Below are 23,615 nucleotides of genomic sequence, written 5' to 3'. Positions count from 1 at the left end.
CATTCTTTTAAGTCCTCTTCCCAAAGAGGAAAACTTTAGTAGTGGATTGGTTGAGCCCCAAATCAGCTTAAGGAACACTTTCTTGCTTGATCAGCGAGAAGGTTGATCTGATGTCCTTTTTCCATTGCTGAATGAAAGTCATATTTTAAAGCCATTGGAGATTGAGAGAAGGTAACTGGACCTAGTTGAACCAGTCGGAATCATCATTCCAAACTGAAAAGGAGCTGCTTTAAGCTCCAGACCTGGTGCTCATCCCCCATGTTGTTGCAGTGATTTTCGAGGCTTCAACACATAGCATCAACCCATACTGGTTTTTGCAATACTTCCTTGAATGAGGATGGTTATGTCTCAAATAGCTCACTCATCATAGCCATGTACTCAATGTATCAATTTGGTGATCTCCTCTGTCTAGGTTGTGATGTGAGTGCTCCAACATTCTCTCTAACATCCTGCAATAATTTGTCAACTTCCCTGGTATGCTTCCTTCCTTTTTTGTATGTCTCTGCTTGAATGGATGTCTCCACTCTCTCCTCCTCTGCTTGTGACTACTTCACAACTTCCTAAGATTCTTACTTTGAAGCCAAAAGCTCTTGATCAGGTTGCAAATGATTCTCCCTCTTAATATAACACCTCATTGCCTTATCCTCATCAAACTTCACATCCCGTATGACCATTGTCATCCTAAGGGATGGAAAGTACACCCGATAGTTGTGAGGTGTATTAGTGTACCACACAAATATGCCCAACTTTGTTGTTGGCTCTAGATTTTTTCTTGCTTCCTTGGAAATAGGACAGTAAACTGATGATCCAAAGATCTTGAAGTGTGACACATCTACTTTCTTCCTTGAAAAAGCTTCGTCTGGTGTACTCATGCCAAGAATCCTGTAAGGACTCTTGTTCTACAAATAAATTTTTATGTTGCATTCTTCAACCCACAAGTGTAGAGGTAGTCTTTGGTCATGCAACATCGCCCGTGTTTCTCCCACAATAATTTTGTTCTTCCTCTCAGCGACCCCATTCTATTGTGGGTTATGAGGTGCTGTCAACTCTCGTTAAATTACTTCCTTTGCACAAAAAATTTTAAACTCATTCTACATGTAATCACCACCGTTATCACTCCTGAGAGCCTTCATTTTCTTGCCAGTCTCTTTCTCAATAAGTTCTTTAAACTCAACAAATTTGGAGAATGCTTGTTCTTTCTTCTGCAGGAAGTAGATCCAGCACTTACTTGAGAAATCATCCACATATATAACATAATACTTATGCTTGGCAGTGGAGGCTGTCGAGAAAGGTCCATATACATCAGACTTTCAAGTATTTCATGTGCCCTACTGTCTCGATCATTGAAGGTGTCTTTTGTGTACTTCGCCAATGCACACCATTTTCATGTATCCCACTGCTCTATTGCTTCATTGGGAAAGCCTATAGATATCTTTTGCATGATCTTCAAAGCACCATAATGCAAATGGACAAGTCTTTTATGCCATAATTCGCCAAAATCTTGGCTCTGCACCTTCTCCGCTTTTATGCTCAATGTTGTATAGTTTCTTCATTCGAACCTCTATTTTCTTCACTTGTCCCATGGAAACATGTCTCAAGAAATCCTTTCTTTTCTTGAATATCACATTTTAGCCACGGTCTTCCAACATTGTGACGGAAACTAGATTCTTCTTCAAACTCAGTACATACATCACATCCTTGAGCCTAAGAGGGGAGTCAGGTTCCCTTTGAAAAGTAACGATACCAATGTTGGTCACACTATACCTTCCATCGTCTCCCATCTTGATGTGCATCTAGAGATCCTTCTCCTCCAAGTCACTGAAAAATTATTTGTTTCCCATCATATGGAATGAGGCATCGTTGTCGAGATACCACACACTACCCATCACTATGCTTGTCACGCATGCAATGAGGATAAAATCAAGTTCTAACTGTGAAGCTGAGGCTTCACTTGTTACTTCTCCTACAATTTATTGCATGCTTTCTTGTGTGGACATTTCATAGCATAATGTCCCAGTTCATGATAATGAAAGCACTTGATTTTGGACAAGTATTTCTTCTTTCCCCCTTGACCCGATTCAAATTTGGATTGGGATTTCTTCCCTTTCCCTTTCTTTTCCTTTATGTCCAAGGAACAATTCTCCTCATCATCACCCTTGGATGAGGTTTTGTCTCTGGTGTTCCACCTTATCTTCTCCTGTACCAAGTCAGACCAAATTCATTCCCAATTCGATATCTTGTCCCTCCCATATACCCAATCTTGGTAGTTGTGCCAACTGTTGGGAAGGCCTAGAAGTGTTAGGCTTACCAAATCATCCTCTGCTACAATAACATGAACTTGACCAAGTTCATCACGACATTGTGTGAACTTGCTAAGGTATTGTTGAATTGTGTCACCCTTTTGCATCTTGATATTTCGAAGCTTGTCCTTCAATGCCAGCTTCCTGTGATCACTACTATTCTGGAACAAATCTATCAAGGCATTCCGCATTGCATATGGAGTCTCTTTCCCATGGATATTTGAGACAATATGGTCTTGAAGTCCCTCCAATATGGTCCTCCTCACCTTTTCTACACACTTCTTCCATTATGCTAGATATTGAGCATTAAATGTTGGAGGCTTCGGGATCTCATTATCTATGAATTCTTTCAACCCATTATCTTCCAACAATGCCTCCATCTTGTCCTTCCAAGCATCATAATTTGAGCCCTCAAGGGCATACTCGAGTCTCAGTCCATAGAAATCCATCCTGCTAACTCTAAAGAATTAATCCTATAAATTTGATCCACCTACAAAGGCAAATTTGAATTCGAATTCTCTATTGTGATTCCTACTCTGATGCCATGTAGAAATTTAATGTGTAGATTCAAAATTGCTCATGTAATTTACTAGATCACAAGACTTGAATCTACTCTACTCATCTACGGAAAGAAAATCATGATCGAGAACACTAATCATTAACATGCATCAAGATTCAACATACATACACAAATATTTATCTAGGGGAAAGCAACTGCTCAAAACCCCTTACTATTTGTATTGCATTAATTAAAGAATAGAGAAGAAATACAATTCTTGCTCAAGCCTACCAAGCTCCTATTTCCTTGCATTGTTCCCTTGGGAATTAGGCCCTTATTAATTAGGAAATTCACTAATTTGTATTATGAAATTCCTTTAGGCCCTTCTTTAACTGCATGCACCTCCTATACAACTTGGAATAGTTTACAATTGATAGTACACTTCCCTTGAACTCCAATCTCAACTGGGTAACTCGAATTCTCTACATGCATGAGTTAATTTAGGTTGATTGATCAATTTAACTAGATGATCACTCAATGTGAAAAAAGTTACACACCCTTGACTGAACCTCCACTAGTTCTACTAACAATGAGAACTAGTTACATTGACAATAACTCAAATTAACTTAACTACATTGCTGCAAATTAGCAATCAATCATGTAAAACTTAACTCAAGTGTCTCCAACTCGAATTTATTGAGTTAATTGAGTGACAAGACCCATGTCACCTCAGTTAACTACCTCCAAGTATTTTACTAAAATTGAAATTGAAATTTCTCCTAATTTAATCAATGCAAAATTAAAATTGGAATTTATTGCTGCATTTTCAACAACTTGGACATGAGTGACCTAAGATGAGTTATAGGTAGTTCTTAGGTGAACAGGGCACAATCCACTTGCAGTAGGTGCAATTGGTCAGGTTGTTGCGGTTGAAGCAAGCCAGTGTCACATGAATTGCAATAGCCAAGGACTTGATTGAGTTCCCAAGTCGTGAAAAAATGTAAGGCTAGCTATGAGGGCATGAGTGCCAACGCATGTTAGGGAATTCTAGGGCATGCTAACATGTGCCCTAATGTGTGCTAAGTGCTAAGGCATGCCAATATGTGCAAGGGTGTGACAATGTGTGCTAGGGACTATCAAGACAATAAAAGGGAGAAACAAGTTCAACTACAAGGAAATGAACACATAAGAGAGTTAATAAGTCATCAATTTACCTTTTATAAGAGGGGAATGCTAGGAAAACCAACACTAGATCCCAGTAGGTGCCAACTGCCAAGTCTTAGTGAATTCTATTTTCCAATAATTGATCTCAACTAAATTTAACATTAAACCATGACAAAGAATACCAAGGCAACTCAATGCATGCCAGACATGTTAAGACTTGCCAAGCGGCAACACATGCCAAGTGCCAAACTGTGTTAAAGAGTGTTATGCATGCTATGAAGTGGAAAGGCATGTTGAAGAGTGTTAAGGTGTGCTAGAGAGTGCCAATGCATGTTGAGGAGTGTTAGGGAGTACCAAGACAACACAAGGGAGCACTAGGTCAAAATGCACGGAAGTGAATGAATATGAGGTTGTGTTATGGAGTGTCAATGAGTGCTAGTTGTCATGCCAAGGAGGGAGTGACAAGGTATGCTAAGCACTAGTGAGTCATGCTATGGAATATCAAGGCATGCCAAGAAGTGCCAAAGTATGCTAGGGAGTTCTAAGGTGTGTTGACATGTGTAAAATAGTGCCAAGGCATGCCAAGACATGCTAGGTGCTAAGGCATGCTAGGATATGTAGGGTGCGAGGGTATGCCAATATGTGTTAAGGAGTCTCAAGGTAAAAAAATGATGAACCAAGCTAAAACACAAGGAAATGAACACATAAGAGGGTTAATAAGTCGGGACTTTATCTTTTTCAAAAGCTGCATGCTAGACCAACTAATAATATGTTCCAATACATACGAGATGCCAATGTGTGCCAAGTGCTAATATATGTCAATGCATGCCAAGGTGTTCTAGGGCATGCTAGGAACTACAGGGCATGCCAACACATGGTAGGAGAGTGTTATGATGTTCTATGGCATGTGAACATGTGCTTGGGTGTCCTAGTCATCGTAAGATGTTCTAGGTACAAAGATGTACCAAGACGTGTGAGGTGCCAAGGAATGTTAGTATGTGCCAATGCATGTTAAGGTGTGCTAGGACTGTTGAGGAGTGCTTGGTCTCTCTCATTAAAAGAATTGACAAATCTTGATTATGTATTCAATAATATAGTTCCTACACACACTAGTGGAGCTTTATCTAAAGGGGATTTTCTAGATAATAAAACGAATAGAGATTAATCATGTGTTGACTCATAGGAAAACTATATTCTCACTACTTAAGGGAAATGATACACACTAATTACTTCTTAACAATTTGACTAACTCTAACCACTATGGCCTTGGACACATAATGAAAAGGACTCCACAAAAATGGTCTTAAATCACTATCTTTTGACAAAAATAGATAGTAATAGGCACATAGCATCATCAAAAACTCGTTGGAATAATCAATAATGACGAGCATTTTTTAACCGTCACCAAAAGTAACAAAAAATAGCATTGGCGAGGGTCAATAAAAGATCGTCACTAAAAGTGTCACCAAATAGATAATTAGCGATGGGCCTTTAATGACCCTCACCAAACTATCATTGAAAATTGCTTTGGTGACAATCCTTAAAGGACCATCACTATATACACTTACAACAATGCTTTTTTACAGACCGTCACCATATGCGACATTGGTGACAAACCTTAAAGGCCTGTCACATGCATGATCCTCACCAACGAGCTTTTTTGTTGTATTGCTCAAGAAACCATAATGCCAACAATAAACCAATAGAATCATAGTAGATGCTCCCCATGAACCTATGCCAACTTTTCACCATCAACTTTGATCACATTATATCCATCATATCAACCAGTAAATGCACCAAAGATCTATTTAAATAGCAGCAATAACATTTTGCAACAACATCATGAACCAACATCATTCCTAAGTAGCATATGGCATCATTAACATTCTACAACTAATCAATGTTGGAACCATAATTCCAATAGTGAATTTATGGAAGCATATGAGAATCTCCACCTGAATTTGTGCCACTTCTTTTTCATTACTAAGAAGCATACACAACTAACTAAATAAAAAATTGCATATACACGCGACTGTCTTACATACGATCCGCGTATAGAATATAAGTTGTTGTTTTTTTATAGCCACAAATCCCCCTAAAAATGTCTTTTTTGTTCTTGTACACTTCATCAATGCAATGTCATTAATATACATATTTCCAAAAGAATATCTACACAACATAGGGAATCATCATCAAGATTCACATGCATAACTCCCCCTTAGATCATACATCACTGATCCTGTGGACCTTATAATCATCACCTTTTCCTTATGGGATTATGTACCTCTCATTCACTTATGCAGTCTCTATTAGAAGAATGCATTAAGTAAAATAGATTGTAGTGGGGACCTTCTTCTTTTACTCTGAATCTAAAGAAGAGGAAATATACCTCTTATTTCTGCCTGAATTCTTCTTTACTAGCACATATAATTTGTCTGTATTTCTAAATCCTCTTACTATAACCTTTCCAGTGTCTTCTTCTATAACCTTGAATTTAGCTTATGTAAACATAATTATATGACCATTATCAACTATTTTACCTACACATAGAATTTTTTGTTTTATCCCTTGAACTAATAATGCATCAACTTCTTTTGTATACTAATCAAGTTTGGCTCTACCTTTTCCTAAAACCTTTTTTGGAGCATTATTTCGGAGAATAACTTTACCATCTTTGTTTTTATTGAGGGATTCAAAATTATTATTATCTATAGACATGTGATGAGAGTTTCCATTGTATATGTACCATTCATCTTCATCTTCAAAAGAGCATAGAGCAAGGCCACACTTAACTTGTTCTTATTCCTGTTGCTTAATATGAAAAGTGTTGGTGGATCCATCTTTCTCAGTTATTGTGGTAACAATATTCTTGTATGCTTGCTTGCCTTGGAGAAAATCAAATCGTTATTTGTGTGAATCCATTGGCTTGTTCTTGCATTCTTTTTCTACATGCCCAAACTTGTTACAAGTATAACATCATAAATGACCAAAAAAGGGAGTATAGGAATCATAATATTTTTGTTTCGTATTCCTCCTATAGCAATAAATGGCTTCGTGACCAAACATGTTGCAAGAAAAACAATATCCCATAAAGTAACCTGAGTATCTGGGAGATGATGATCTTCCTGTGAATATGCTTCTACAATTGGCTACAAAGTGTCCAAAGTTATGACATATAAAACATTCAATACCATTTTCTAGAGGAGAGAATCAATTTATACTTCTATAGTTAGGAGCAAATGAATTCCTTCAAAAATTTTCATTCTTTGGTTGTTGGTTCAGTTGACTTCTTAATTATCTATCAAATATTTCAGAGTTTGTTTTGTTAATTTCATAATTGCTTGCACAATCTTGTGAGCTTGATTATCCTTTTACATATTCATGAAAACGAAGACAAAATTTAATGGTAGGAGACCTTTGACTACTAAGAATGTTATTTTAAATCTTAGTACTATATTCAAATCTCGAGTGTTTATCCTTTTATTCTAATATACCTTTTAGAATGTTTGCCTCAACCTCCAGTCTTTGACGTTGTTCTTCCTTTTCCAAATACTGCTTCTTCATTCCTTCTTCAATCTTTCTTCCTTCTTCCAATTATTATTTTAATTCAATAATCTCTTCCTTCATCCCATTCTCTCATTCTTCAAATACTTGGAGTAGCTCTTCATTTCGTTTGTTAGAATTTTGAAGATTTGATCTTAGAGAGATGACCTCAGCTTCAAGTTCTTCACAATATTATTTAGATTTTGCTTCAGTATTTACCGATTTATCATGATCCCTGTTCTCATATGCCTGCAACTTATTCTAAATATTCTTAATCCTTTTCAAAGAAAAAACATGTGTTCTTCTAAGATTAAGTGCTTTATCCAATCTATCTTCTTCTGAATCAGTAACTCCATCTGACATATCATACTCATGTTTTGACATGCCATTGTTTCTTTTATAAACAAGATTACGTGTCAGTTCTCCTTATGAACAATATTCCTCTGTTTTTCCTTCATGAATTATCTACAGATTATCCCATAACTCCTTTGTAGTTGCATAACGCATAGTATTTCCTAATACTGAATCAAGAATGTTACCAATGATTTGATTCAATGCCACATTATTAGTTTGCAATTCTTCATCTAATGGAGGAGTTTTAGTGCAAACATTACATCCTAAATTCCAAACATGAGATCAAAGATTCATTAACTTAGACTTCATCTTTTCTTTTTATTATTGATAGTTATCATCACTAAGCATAAACATACCATTGTCTAAATTGCCTTGTTCTTCAACTATAGATTGTTCCTGTCCTATAAATGAAGATATTGCCACAACATTAGATGCATCACTATCACTACTTCCTGAACTGACTTCTTCTTTCGCGTTGCCTTCTTCTTGTCCTTCCTTCCCATTGTCCCTAATCCACACTCAAGTGATCAAGATTTACTGGAGAGACATGCTCTGGTACCAATTGTTAAGAAAAATACTGAGAAGGAGGGGTTGGGGGGTGGGGGGGGATCTGTGTTTATACTTCACTTTAACTTTTCATCTCATATTTTGAATTTTTCACTCTATTTTTATTTAAGCAACCTGTGTGTGTACACGACTTTAGTGAATGAAAACTGTGTATATCCAGATAACTAATTTTTCATGTGATGCATCATACGTTTATCTTTAACTAGTACATTATTAATTTCATCACTCATTTAGTATGCAGTAAAGAGAAGATAAATCACAACACATATAAACACCAGTATTTTAGGTGGAAACCCAATGTGGGAGAAAACCATTGTTGTCATCATCTTTGTCTTATTTCTTGTCATATGAAGAAATTATTCATTACATATTGTATTGGCGCATACTCTTACCAATACATAGGCACCCACCTACAGTAGGCTACAACCTTCACTCGTTCTCCAACACCCACTGGAAGGGAGTTGCAACCCCTTCATCTCGTTTACCGGCTCCTACAAGAAGGGAGCACCTACCCCTTGAAAAAAATTACCAGCTACCACTTGAGGGAAGATCTGACTCCATCATTAAAGGCTCAAACCCTCAACACCCTTCCTGGACAATGTTTCATAATAATTCAAACTAGATCCACATGTCTTAAAACATCAAAACATGTAGTCCACCTTTCACCATATTTTCAAACTGGACCCACATCTATCATTATGCTCAATTCCAAAATAAATATTGAATCTAAAATACAATCACTGAACCAACTGAATAACTTTAAAATCATCCCATTGAACACTGAATCAAATACTGCAACTAAATCAAATCAATGCACAACCAAACCACAGAAGATATAAACCATCTAGATCAAGACATCGTTGACATGCAACAACAAATATAACAGAACTCATCAATAGTCATCATCAAGCAACACTACAAACTCTGGCCATATATATCTCAGAATATATATGTGAATATTATTTAGCAGACCTATGTATATATGCTCTTATAATGTGCAACACCACGTACAAATCTCAACATGCTAAAAAAAAATCTCAAAATATATACGTGACTCAACAAAATTAGATTCACGTATGTACACAACTATTCAGAAGCAAACCAGGATGTGTACATATCTTAAATTACTGAAGCATACATTCACTACAAACACAACTCACATTTTGCAATATTCATTGTCACACATTTATATCTCGGCATTATTATAACCACACATCTCTCACTGTTAGCTACAAGCATAAACAAACCAAGCAAGTGTATTCATTAATCTTCACTACGCTTTCATATCTATCATATTTGAGCCATCTTGTTGCGCCCTAATGCACACATGTTCTAGATCAGGTCACACATGAATAATACATCACTTGCATGCACAACACCTTGATCTCCATCTTCTTATATAGTTTTTTCCTTCGTCAATACCTTAGGTAAATCCTTTGGTAATGTCGTTAGTATTTGTTGACGAGATCAAATGAATTTTTTTGATATAATTACTATGGGCCAATACCATGGTAATAACCTCTGGTATCCAAATTTCCATGGTTCGGATTATGTACGTGACTTTTACTCACAAGACCTTCGTATGTACGTGACATTTCTTCATAGGAACCATGTAACTTTGTCAAACTTCACTTTTATCATTCATCTGTAATTGAACTACAATTTCTCTGTCCATTTCATTTATAGCATCTGTACCAATCTGCATTAGTTCCACAATCATCATATTATCACAATGTTGACATCTAGTTCATTTGTATCAAGCAGGTTTCCATCATGGACAACAAATTAGCCATAATGCCAACAATATCCCTCTTTGCACTTGATGGCAACCACTTTGGTGTTTGGACACCACCTGCAAACATCTATAAACACACCTACAAACACCAAGTCTTTTAACCTCTCCAAACACAACAAGTATTATCTCCAAACACCAATCTTCTCTCCCTGTTTGACACCAAAGGAAAAGGGTTGAACCATGCTGAATGAAGTACTCCCCTTGGATTGCTAATTACTGTAGGTCTCACCTGCTGAATATGAATAAGTAAATATGCATACTGACCATGCTCCCCCTTAGCATATGTTGAACCTTCTGAAGATATTCAATATAGTACAAGACTTTATGACTCAACCAAATATGACCATTCCAATCAATAGTCACTCATGATTACATCAGACACCCAACATGTTGGGTTTACCTATTGGACTGAAGTTTTACATCAATGTCCAAAATAATGAGATTACATAACATAGAATGACATGATCCCAATAGCCCATACATGAATGAATTTTACAATGATTTACAACAAGGGCCTTTTCATTATCTTTACATCAAGAGACATATATGACACTTATAACCAAAACAAAGGACCTCAACAATGAGATAGAAAGACCATGATAGCCATCAACAACCATCATGCAACATATAGATATCTGCAACATAATCATCTGATAGCAACATGAACATCCTCAGCATGTAAGAAAATATAGTGTAGACACCAATCTCTCCTCATCAAGTGCATCATCAATCAATAATATGATTGCAGCATAAGCAACCCAAGTATTCTGACATAGAATATATATCTTCTCATCAATGAAAGATATAAAAAACAGTGAGCAAATCATGAAATTGTCATAAGCACCATCATGCAACAAGGAGCACTCAAGAAAACACAATGTCAACAATGAAACATTAGAAGCATAGCAAATGCTCCCCCTGAACCTGTGCCAACTTTTCACCATCAACTCTAATCACATCATATCCATCATATCAACTAGCAAATGCACTAAGGAATTATTTCAACAAGAGCAATAACATTTTTCAACAACATCATGAACCAACATCATTCTTAAGCAATATATGGGCACCATTAATAGTTTGCAATTAATCAATGTTGGAACCAAAATGTCAATAATGAACTAATGGAATCATATGATAAGGTCCACCTAAATATGTGCCAATTCTTTTTCATTACTAAGAAACATATGCGACTATCTAGATCAAAAACTGCGTATACACGCAAATGTCATTCATAGGATCCGTGTATAGAATATATGTTGTTGATTTTTTATAGCTACAAATCCACCTGATCATGTCATGTTTGTACCTATACACTTCATCAATGCAGTGTCAGTAATATACATATTACCAAAAGAATATCAACACAACATAGGGAATCATCATCAAGACTCACATGCATAGCTCCCCCTGAGATCATACACGATTGATCTTGTGGACCTAATAATCATCACATGTTCCTTATGAAATTATATACCTCACATTCACTTTTGTAGTCTCTATTAGAAGAATGCATTAAGTAAAATATACTGTACTGGGGACCTTCTTCTTTTACTCTGAATGTAAAGAAGAGGAAATATACCTCTTATTTATGCTCGAATTCTTCTTTACTAGCACATATAATTTGTCTGCATTAATGAATACTCTTATTATAACCTTTCCAATGTCTTCTTCTATAAACTTGTGTTTAGTTTATGTAAACAAAATTATATGACCTTTATCAGCGATTTGACCTACACTTAGAATATTTTTTTTTAGCCCTTGAACTAATAATGCATTAGATGATTTTGAATACTTATCAAGTTTGGATCTACCATTTCCTAGAACCTTTGTTGGAGCATTATTTCTAAAAATAGCTTTACCATCTTTGTTTTTCTTGAGAGATTCAAACTTGTTCTTATCTCCAAACATGTGATGAGAACATCTGATGTCAATGTACCATTCATCTTTATCTTCAAATGAGCATAAAGCATGGCCATAATTAATGTGTTCTCCTTCCTTTTATTTAATATGAGAAGTTTTGGTGGATCTATCTTTCACAGGTCTTGTGGTAACAATATTCTTGTATGGTTGCTTGCCTTGGAGAAAATCAAATTGTTGTCTATGTGAATCCATTTGCTTGTTCCTGCATTCTTTTGCTACATGCCCAAACTTTTTACATGTATAACATCTTACATTACTAGAAAAGGGAACAGAGGAATCATAATATTTATGTTTCATATTTCTCCTATTGCAATTAATAACTTTTTAACTAAACATGTTGTAAGCAAAACAATATCCCTTAAAGAAACCCGAGTACCTAGGAGCTAATGATCTTCTTATGAATCTGCTTCTCCAATTGGCTGCAAAGTGCCCAAAGTTATGACGGATAAAGCATTCAATACCATTGTCCATAGGAGAGAATCGATTGATACTTCTATAGTTAGGAGAAAATGAATTCCTTCAAAAAATTTCTTTCTTTGGTTACTGGTTTGGTTGAATTCTTAATTCTTTACAAGATCTTCCAGAGTTTTGTTTGTTAATTTCATAATTTCTTTCACAATCTTGTGAATTTGATTCTCATTTTACATTTTCATGAAAACTAAGACCAGATTTAATAGCAGGAGACCTTTGAATACTAAGAATAATATTCAAAATCTTAGTACTATCTTGAAATCTCAAGTGTTTATCCTTTTATTTTTAATTTAAGATTTATGGGATAAACAAGATTACCTATTGGTTCTCCCGATGAACAATCTTCATCTAATTTTCCTTCTTGGATTGTCTGTAGATTATCCCATAATTCCTTTGCAGCCACATAATGCATAATATTTCCTAATGTTGAATAATGAATGTTACCAATGATTTCATTTAATGCCACATTATTCTTTTGCAATTCTTCATCTAATGGAGGAGTTTTAGTGCAACCGTTACATACTAAATTCCAATAATCAGATCCAAGGTTCATTAACTTAGACTTCATATTTTCTTTCCATTCCTAATGGTTATCATCACTAAGCATAAACATACCTTTGTCTGGCTTGCCTTGTTCTTCTGCTGCAGATTGTCCCTGACCTATAAATGCAGATATTACCACATAATCAGATGCATCACCTTCATTGCTTTCATGAATTGACTTCTTCCTTTGTGTTTCCTTCTTCTTCTACTTCCTTCCCATTGTCCTGAATCCACTCTCAAGCGATCAAGCTTTACTGGAGAGACTTGCTCGGATAAAAATTGTTAGGAAAAATACTAAGAGGGGCGGGGGGGGTTGGTATTTTTAATTCACTTAACTTTTAAGTTCATATTTTGAATTATGTATGTTATTGTTATTTATGAAACCCGCATGTGTACGCAACTCTAGCGAATGCAAACCATGTATATCCATATAACTAATTTTTAATGCGATCCATTAGATGTTTATCTTTAACTTGTGCATTATTAATTTCATCAATCATTTAGTGTGAAGTAGGGAGCAGATAAATCACAACACAACATCAAAACATCAACACATATCAACACCAAGATTTTAGGTGGATAACCAATCTAGGAGAAAACCACAGTTGTCGTTGTTTCTGTCTGATTTATTATTATATAAAGAAAATCTTCATTACATATTGTACTAGTGCAGACTCTTACTGGTATGACACATCCACATGTAGGAGGCTACAACCTCCACTCATTCTCCAACACCCATTGGAAGGGAGCTACAACCCACTGATCTCGTTTACCAGCTCCAATTGGAAGGGACCACCTACCCCTTGAACAAATATACTAGCTACCACTAAAAGGAAGCTCTAACTCCCTCACTAGAGGATACAACCCTCAAGACCCTTCAGGGACCACATTTAATAATATTTTAGACTGGATCCACCTGTCTCAAAACATCAAAACTTGTAGGCCACATTTCATCATATTTTCAAACTGGACCCACACCCATCATTATGCTCAATTCCAAAATGAATACTAAATCTGAAATACATACTAAACCAACCGACTCACTGTAACATCATCCTATTAAATATTGAATCAACAGTTGCAACTAGATCATATCAATGCACAACCAAACCATAAAAGATATAAACCATCCAGATTAATACATCATTGATAGACAACAATAAATATAACAGAATTCATCAACAATCATCATCAAGCAACACTACAAACCTTGACCAAATTTATCTCAGAATATATACATGACTATTATTTAGTAGACCCGCATAAATATGCTCTTATAATGTGGAACACCCACATACAGATCTCAACATACTGAAAAACAAATCTCAGAATATATACACGACTCAACAGAAACAGATCCACATATGTACTTGACTATTCAGAAGAAAACCAATGTACATATCTTAAATTACTGAAGCATAGCTATGCTACAAACACAACCTACATTCTGCAAACTTCATGGTCACACATTCGTAACTCAACATTATTAAAAACACACATTTATCATTGTTAGCTACAAGCATAAGCAAATCAAGAAAGTGTATTCTTTAGCATTCACTACACTTTCAAATCTGTCTGATCTGAACCATCTCCTTTCCCCCTAGTGCACACGTGTTCCATATAAAATCACACATGCATAATCCATTACTTGCACGCATAACACCTTGATCTCCATCTCCTTATATATATTTTTCCTTAGCCAATACCTTAGCTAAATCCTTTGGTAATGTCGTTATTATTTGTTGATGAGATCTAATGAATTTTGCCACTCCATTTAGTATGGGCCAATACCATGATAATGACCTTTGGTATCCATATTTCCATGGTTTGTATTATGTATGCAACTTTTACTCACAATACCTATGTATGTATGTGACCTTTCTCAACAGTAATTTTGTATACTTTCTCAAACTTCACTTTTGTCATTCATCTGTAACTAAACTGCCATTTCTCTATCCATATCATCTGTAGAATTTGTATCAATCTACATTAGTTCCAGAATCATCATATTAACACAATGTTGACATCAAGTACATCTATATCAATCATATTGCCATCTAGGAAAACACATTAGTCATAATGCCAACAATATCCCCCTTTGGACTTGAGGGAAAACACTTTGGTGTTTGGACACCACCTGCAAACATATGCAAGCACCAAGTCTTTTAACCTCTCCAAAGACACCAAGTCTTCTCTCCAAACACCAAGCTTCTCTCCCCCTTTGACAACAAGGGAAAAGGGTTGAACCAGGCTGAATGAAGTACTTCCATTGGATTTCTAATTATTGTAGGCTTGACCTACTGAATATGAATAAGGAAATCTACATATTGACCACGCTCCCCCTAATTATATGTTGAACCTTCTAAAGATATTCAATAGAGTACACGACTTTATGACTCAACCAAATATCACCATTCCTATCAACAATGACTCATGATTACATCAGACACCCAAAATGTTGGGTTTACCTATTGGACCCAAATTTTACATCAATGTCCAAAATAATGAGATTACATAAAACAAAATGCCATGATCCCAACAGCCCATACATGCCTAGACTTTACAATGATTTACAACATGGATATTTTCATGATATTTACATCAAGAGGCATATATGACACTTATAACCAAAAACATGGACCTAAACAATGAGGTAGCAAGACCATGATAGTCATAAACAGCCATCTTACACCATATAGGAATCAACAACATAGTCATCTGATAGCAACATGAACATCCTCAACATGTAAGACAAGACAGTGTAGACACCAATCTCTCCTCATCAAGTGCATCATCAATCAATAATATGACTGAAACATAAGCTACCCAAGCATTTTGACATAGCATATATATATTCTCATCAATTAAAGATGTCAACAAACAATGAGTAAATCATGAACTCATCATAAGCACGATCGTGCAACAAAGAGTACTCAAGAAACCATAATGACATCAATGAACCTTTAGAAGCATAGTAGATGCTCCCCCTAAACTTGTGCCAACTTTTCACCATCAACTCTAATCACATTATGTCCATCATATCAACTAGCAAAAGCACAAAATAACTATTTCAACAAAAACAATAACATTTTGCAACAATATCGATAACCAACATCATTCCTAATTAGCATATGGGTACTATTAACAGTCTATAACTAAGCGATGTTGGAACCAAAATTCCAATACTGAACTGATGGAAGCATATGAGAAGCTCCCCTCAAATCTGTGCCACTTCTTTTTCATTACTGAGAAGCATATGTGACTGTCTGGATAAAAACAGTGTATACACATGACTGCCTTTCATGCGATCTGCGTATAGAATATAAGTTGTTGGTTCTTTATAGCCATAACTCCCCTTGAACATGTCTTGTTTATTCCTATACACTTCATCAATGCAATGTCAGTAATATACATATTACCAAAAGAATATCAACACAACCTAGGGAATAATCATCAAGATTCACATGCATAACTCCCCCTAAGATCATACACCAATGATCTTATGGACCTAATAATCATCACTTGTTCCTTATGATATTATTTACCTCACATTCACTTCTACATTGTCTATTAGAAGAATGCATTAAGTAAAATAGACTGTAGTGGGGCCTTCTTCTTTTACTCTGAATATGAAGAATAGGAACTATACCTCTTATTTATGCATGAATTCTTCTTTACTAGCACATATAATTTGTCTGTATTTGTCTTTCTATAACCTTTCTAGTGTCTTCTTTTATAATCTTGCATTTAGTTAATGTAAACATAATTATATGACCTTTATCATCTATTTTACCTACACTTAGAATATTGTGTTTTAGTCCTTGAACTAATAATGCATCAACTTCTTTTGTATATTTACCAAGTTTGGCTCTACCTTTTCCTAGAACCTTTGCTGGAGTATTATTTCTAAGAATAACTTTACCATCTTTGTTTTTATTGAGAGATTCAAACTTTTTCTTATCTCCATACATGTGATGAGAGCATCCGCTATCTATGTACCATTCATCTTCATCTTCAAATGAGCATAGAAAAAGGCCACACTTAACTTGTTCTTCTTCCTTTTATTTAAAATGAGAAGTGTTGGTGGATCCATCTTTCTCGGGTCTTGTGGTAACAATTTGATTTTTTGGTTGCTTTCCTTTAAGAAAATCAAATTGTTATCTATGTGAATCCATTGGCTTGTTCCTACATTCTTTTGCTACATGCCCAAACTTGTTACAAGTATAACATCTTACATGACCAAAAAAGGGAGCAAAAGAGTCATAATATTTATGTTTCATATTCCTCCTATTGAAATTAATGGATTTTTGACAAAACATGTTGCAAGAAGAACAATATCCCTTAAAGAAACCTAAGTACTTGGGAGACGATGGTCTTCCTGTGAATCTTCTTCTTCAATTGGCTGCAAAGTGTCCAAAGTTATGACAGATCAAACATTCAATATCATTGTTTGGAGGAGAGAATTGATTGATACTTCTATAGTTAGGAGCAAATGAATTCCTTTGAAAATTTTCTTTCTTTGGTTGTTGGTTTGGTTGTCTTCTTAATTCTTTACCAGATCTTTCAAAGTTTTCTTTGTTAATTTCATAATTGTTTGCACAAGCTTGTGAGATTCATTCTCCTTTTACAGTGTTATGAAAACCAAGACCAGATTTAATGGTGGAAGACCTTTGAATACGAAGAATGTTATTCAAAAATTAGTACTATCTTGAAATCTCAAGTGTTTAACCTTTTTTTTCTAATTTACCTTTTAGAATGTTTGCCTCAACCTCTATTCTTTGACAATGTTCTTCCTTTTCCATATATTGCTTCTTCATTCCTTCTTCAATCTTTCTTCCCTGTTCCAATTGTTCTTTTAATTCGATAATATCTTCTTTCAACCCATTCTCTTATTCATTAAATACTTGGAGTAGCTCTTCATTTCGTTTGCTTGACTTTTCAATATCTGATCTTAGAAAGATGATCTCAACTTCAAGTCCTTCACAATATTGTTTATATTTTGCTGCAGTATTTACCAATTTATCATGATCCTTGTTCGCATATGCCTGCAACTTATTCTTAAGATTATTAATCCTTTTCCAAGCAAAAGCAAGTTTTCTTCTAAGATTAAGTGCTTTCTCTAATATGTCTTCTTCTGAATCAGTAACTCCATCTGACATATCATACTCATCTTTTGACACATCATTATTTCTTTTAGAAACAAGATTACCTATTGGTTCTCCTGATGAACAATCTTCCTTTGTTTTTCCTTCATGGATTGTCTGTAGATTATCCCATAATTCCTTTGCAATTTCATAATGCATAATCTCTACTAATGCTAAATCAAGAATGTTACCAATGATTTCATTTAGTGCCACATTATTCTTTTGCAATTCTTCCTCTAATGGAGGAGTTTTAGTGCAACCATTACATACTAAATTCCAAACATCATATCCACGATTCATTAACTTAGACTTCATCTTTTCTTTCCATTCTTGATAGTTAACATCACTGAGCATAAACATACCTTTGTCTGACTTTCCTTATTCTTCAACTACAGATTATCCCTGACCTATAAATGCAGATATTGCCACAACATCAGACACATCATTGTCACTGCTTTGCTTAATTGACTTCTTCCTTTGTGTTTCCTTCTTCTTGTGCTTCCTTCCCATTGTCCCTGGTCCACTCTCAAGTGATCAAGATTTACTTGAGAGACCCGCTCTAATACCAATTGTCAGGAAAAATACTTAGAGGGCGGGAGGCGTGAATCAATATTTTTAATTCACTTTAACTTTTCATTTCATATTCTGAATTTTGTACGCTATTGTTCTTTATGAAACCCGTGTATGTATGTGACACTAGTGAATGCAAACCCGATATATCCAGATATTAATTTTTCATGTGATCCATCGAATGTTTATATTTAACCATTGCATTATTAATTTCATTGGTCATTTAGAATGCAATATGTTAATTTTTCATAGGGCTACATTGTTCTTTGCTTTGATAATTTAATTTCTTCATTAATACATTGAGTTCACCCCATATCATCATTACATTATTCAGATTTACACCATTATTCATCAGCATATGCAATTATATAGATATAACATCATCATCATCATCATCAACAATGCGGTAGAACATAAAGGAACAATAGAATAAAAGCATGCACACACAAAGAGACACCAGGATTGGTGCGAGACCAGGGAAAAACCTACTTTGGGAAAAACACTTGCAAATCTTCTTCTTCTTATATCGTCATCAAATGATTCAGAAAAAGAGATTACAATGATCCATAACTTTATTTATGCAACAAAACAATTATGATATCCATGAAACAGATATAATCATGCTTATAATCAAAACCCTCATTCTAATGGTTGTAATGTGTCGTCACTAACTGTAGTCAACTGTTGGATACCGCTAAACACTTTTGTCACTAAGAAAAATCTTCAGAATACTAAAATATCATCTTTGAGTCTCGGATGCAGGGAGGAGGAGTTGTGCGAGCGTCTATAGTAGTCCTGGATACTCTCTACAAAACTGGAAGATTACGTCCGGAATAGATTTGGATGCTCCCAGGGGAAATAGACGAGGGCGTCCAGGGTCAAACATACCCAAATTTTCCTCAAACCCTGGAAGCTCTCATAAGGCTCCTGTGTGAGTGTTTATGGCAGCCCAGACGCTCTTAAGACCATACTGTGTGTTCGTCTGGGGACCAAAATGAGCAGCAGAAACCCTAGCCTCTCAAACGCTCCCATAAACACTTTGTGCCAACATATAGGGATTTATGGACGTTTTCTTGACCATCATGTTCTAATTTCCAAGGACTAAACTACCCAGTTTTGTGCCAGCGCCCAAAAATCAGAAAACCCTAGATTAGTGTGAGCTTAACCGTCGAGATTTCTTACCCTTGCACGAACTTTCCTCTGACAATCCTGTGCAAACCAAGATAATAAGAGAAGATAAGATTGCTTGATCAATTTGTCCAAATGAGCTTGAGGTCTCTTCTATTTATAGGCTTTCATGAGGGTCCACTTGGGGTTGAGGCTGACCTGTCCAATTTAACATGGGCTTAGGGCCGACCTAACCCAATATACATGAGTGAATAAATAAATTCAAAAACCAACTTTCGATTATCCAAATAAGGTGATATTTAGGTAGATTTTGGTCCTCTTGAAAAAATAAATCTAATGCAATCCTCATCTTGGTCATCTAAGTTGTCCAAGGTGGAATTTGACTGCAGTTGAAAAAATTAACACTCTCTCTCAACTAGGGAGAATTCCACCTGCTAATATTTGTCCATCAATCAATATGCCTTTCTTGTGTCTTCAAGTATCATCATGTATCATTCCTTATCATCTCAGTCATGTAGTCATCATGCCATGACCACCTCAAGTATCTCATCATCACAAATCATCAATGTACATTCGATCTATCCATTGCTTATTCCTACTTATCTCTTGATTGTTCCTGCTCCTATGCTAAACATTCTTGAATATAGAAGAAGAAGAATTTGTTACCAGAGGTGAGCTTAAGCTACCACCCTATATCCATCAGGTTACTACCTGGAATCTCTACCAACAGGCTACTAACTGGAATATCACCATCAATCATTATCAGAGAGCATATCATCAAGGAGCACATCTCAACCTGGAACCACATCGAAGTGTTAGCACTCTATGAATCCTTTTAGGTTGAAGGAAAAGGACCATGGAGGTAACCACATACCACTTTTGGCTAGAAACTGGTCTTTTCTAACCAGAGGGGGCTTCCTCACTTGGAAAAACCCAAAAATGGAGATTTTGATAGCACATAAGAGATAGAGACCAGATCTAAAAGGATTTTGTGAAAAAATGCTTGCTGGAAGTAAACGAAGATTACTGAGAAGTGAAAATTTGTGATCCTAATACTTTGGCCATTGATGCTTGTGCATTTAACAACCAATAACACACACATAGGCTTGTCTGGAATATACTTCATACAAAGGAAACAAATTATTGTATAGTGGAAGATGAACATGAAAAATATTCATTCACACATAACAGAAAAATATTAAGCTCTTATGTTGCATATTTGAGACTAAGTATTAAGAGGAAAGGACAGGAAACAAGGGTATAGTATATTCCATTTGCAACTGAAATGTTTGACACAACTTAATTAAAACAATGTGAGATTGAATTCTAACACAACTGAACCAACATACCTATAAGATGAAAGGTTGTAAAAGAAATATAACAATATAATTATCACAAGAAGGAACGAATATGAAGCACAGTACCACAAGTATCTATATGAATATCTACTGAAACACTGAGCACAAGACACTTTTATTCATGAAAAACTAGATCACAGTACACAAGTCTCTGAAAACTAGTTCGCAATATTATCCAACCCTTTATTTCTTCAAGCTTTTGGCATTAAATAGCCATACAATATTTCAAGTACCATGTCTAGGTGCAAAGCATCTCTTATCCATGAAGTGGATCAGATTAAAAACAAAATATGAAACTTTAACATATTTTGCAGTCTTTTTGTTTGATAGAAAAACAAAAAACAAGGAAAACTTGATAAAATCCTATCACATAATATTATAATAAAATCTATCTAAATTCTTAACAGTGCTCTAAAACATCAAACCATACTTTTCAACATAAAAAGAAGAAACATCATAAAGCCTTCGATCAACACTGCACAACAATCTAGGTAGCAGGTCATGTTGGCATAAATTTAAACATAATCGAACACCTAGACAATGACCCAATGGTGATTCATCCTCTGACTCAAAAACACGTTGAACTTGTATGCAACATCATCATAATAAGACAAAAAAACTTGTATGTAGCATATGCACAACGTTTGTGTAAACTAACTTTTAAAACCACTATTGTGCCTCCTTCCTGCCATCGGAACTTTATACAATAAATTGGCACGTACCAACACTTTCAAAATACCCAGGATCAACTGCATGATATTCATGACTTCTACAAAACGAAAAGAACCTCTTCTATGCAACACCAACAGTCTTCAGCCATCATCAAAATTTCAAAACTTAACGAACAACATGTTACCTCCTCTTTCTTTTGTTGGATGAAGGTTTGTTGGTGGATGCTTTGACTCCAGTGCTTTTGAGTGAAGGATCTTTTTCTTCAACTGATACTGGTTGAGAAGGCTTTGACTGTGGTTGAGCTTTAGTCCTCAGTTTAGGTGCATTGCCAGGTGGAGGTACTCCAGAAGCTTCCCTATATTTCTTAATCAATATCCGTGCCTTTGATAACTTTTTCTTCATTATCCTTACCCTTCACTTCATAACCAAATTTCTTATATAATACTGTTTGAATTTCTTTCTCACGGGAATTTTCGATTTAACAAAATATTTTTCTCTATCAAGTGCTTTAATGGCATTAATTACTTCCTTGTCAGCATCTATAATCAACTGATTAACAAACTTCTTGAAGTCCTCATTGTCCTGTGAAATTTGCAACACCTGCATCTCGCATTCCTCAAGCTCTTCTAGGTACCTGTGATATTCTCTCCACTGATCAAAATCTGCTTTATCAGGAGATTGAGCTATTTGTTTCATCTGTTGCACCCATCCTTGCTTGATTCTTGATGCTCTAGTAAAGGGTCTTCTAGGCTTTAACTTTGGCTCCTCCTCTTGCTCTACATCAATCACTTCCTTGCCTTTATCCAGCACAATGGGCTTAAGAGGTGTCTTTGGTTCTTCTTTTACCTTAGTTGATTGTGTAGCAGTATCTTGAAACTCTTTATCTTGCTTCTTTAGAAAAGCCATCTTCAGTTGTACTTTTGCGAGGGCATCCTTCAACCTATCAACCTCATCATCTACTTCCTTCATTTGAAAATCTATTTCTTCCTTGACATTTTGTTCTTGTTTGTTTTTTGAGACATCATCAACTTCCACTATACCTTCCACTACTTTCCTAATACTTTGTTTGTCCTTTGACCTGGTTCTATGTATTGACCACCTCCTTACCATTAGCTTGTACAGTAGGTTTTGGGCTTTACTGAGTTGCTTGTGTAGCTGCCTCTCTAAGCTCTTGGTTTTGTCTTTTCAAAAAAAGTATTTCCAGTTATGACTTAGCCAATGCATCTTTCATCTAATTTATCTTTGGGTCCTCTTCCTTTGCTTGGACTGTTTCAGTTTCTTTCGCAATTTCTTCTTGCTTGTTCTCTAGGGTAACATCAATTATCTGAGGAATTGACTCCTCAACCATCTTCTTCACCTTCGACCTAGTTATATGCTTCAGTAAGAACTTTTGATCCTTCATTGTCTCCTTTGCTTTTAACTGAACCTTGGTTGCTTGGAGCTCTACTTCATGGGCCTCTGCTACATGAAACTTTGCTACATAAACCTCTAGAACCTGGTCCTTCTTCTTTCCTCTTACACTTTATTTCTTGCTTAACCATTTGCTGGATTTCTATCTTGGTTTCTTATTAAGTTTCTCATCTT

General features: G+C 35.5%; 1 pseudogene; it reads right to left on the bottom strand.

Moving 5' to 3' along the window:
- Window positions 1–18,813, bottom strand: part of LOC149178776 (1-phosphatidylinositol-3-phosphate 5-kinase FAB1B-like) — a 100,992-nt pseudogene extending 82,179 nt beyond the window's left edge.
- Between the last annotated feature and the right edge of the window lie 4,802 nt (window positions 18,814–23,615).

The sequence above is a fragment of the Pinus tabuliformis genome, chromosome 4_1 (assembly GCF_031772625.1).
Source record: "Pinus tabuliformis cultivar Carrire ecotype Pingquan chromosome 4_1, CPIR1, whole genome shotgun sequence".
NCBI lineage: Eukaryota > Viridiplantae > Streptophyta > Pinopsida > Pinales > Pinaceae > Pinus > Pinus tabuliformis.
Note: the sequence above shows the minus strand (reverse complement) of the source record. Positions and strands in the feature narration are given on the sequence as shown.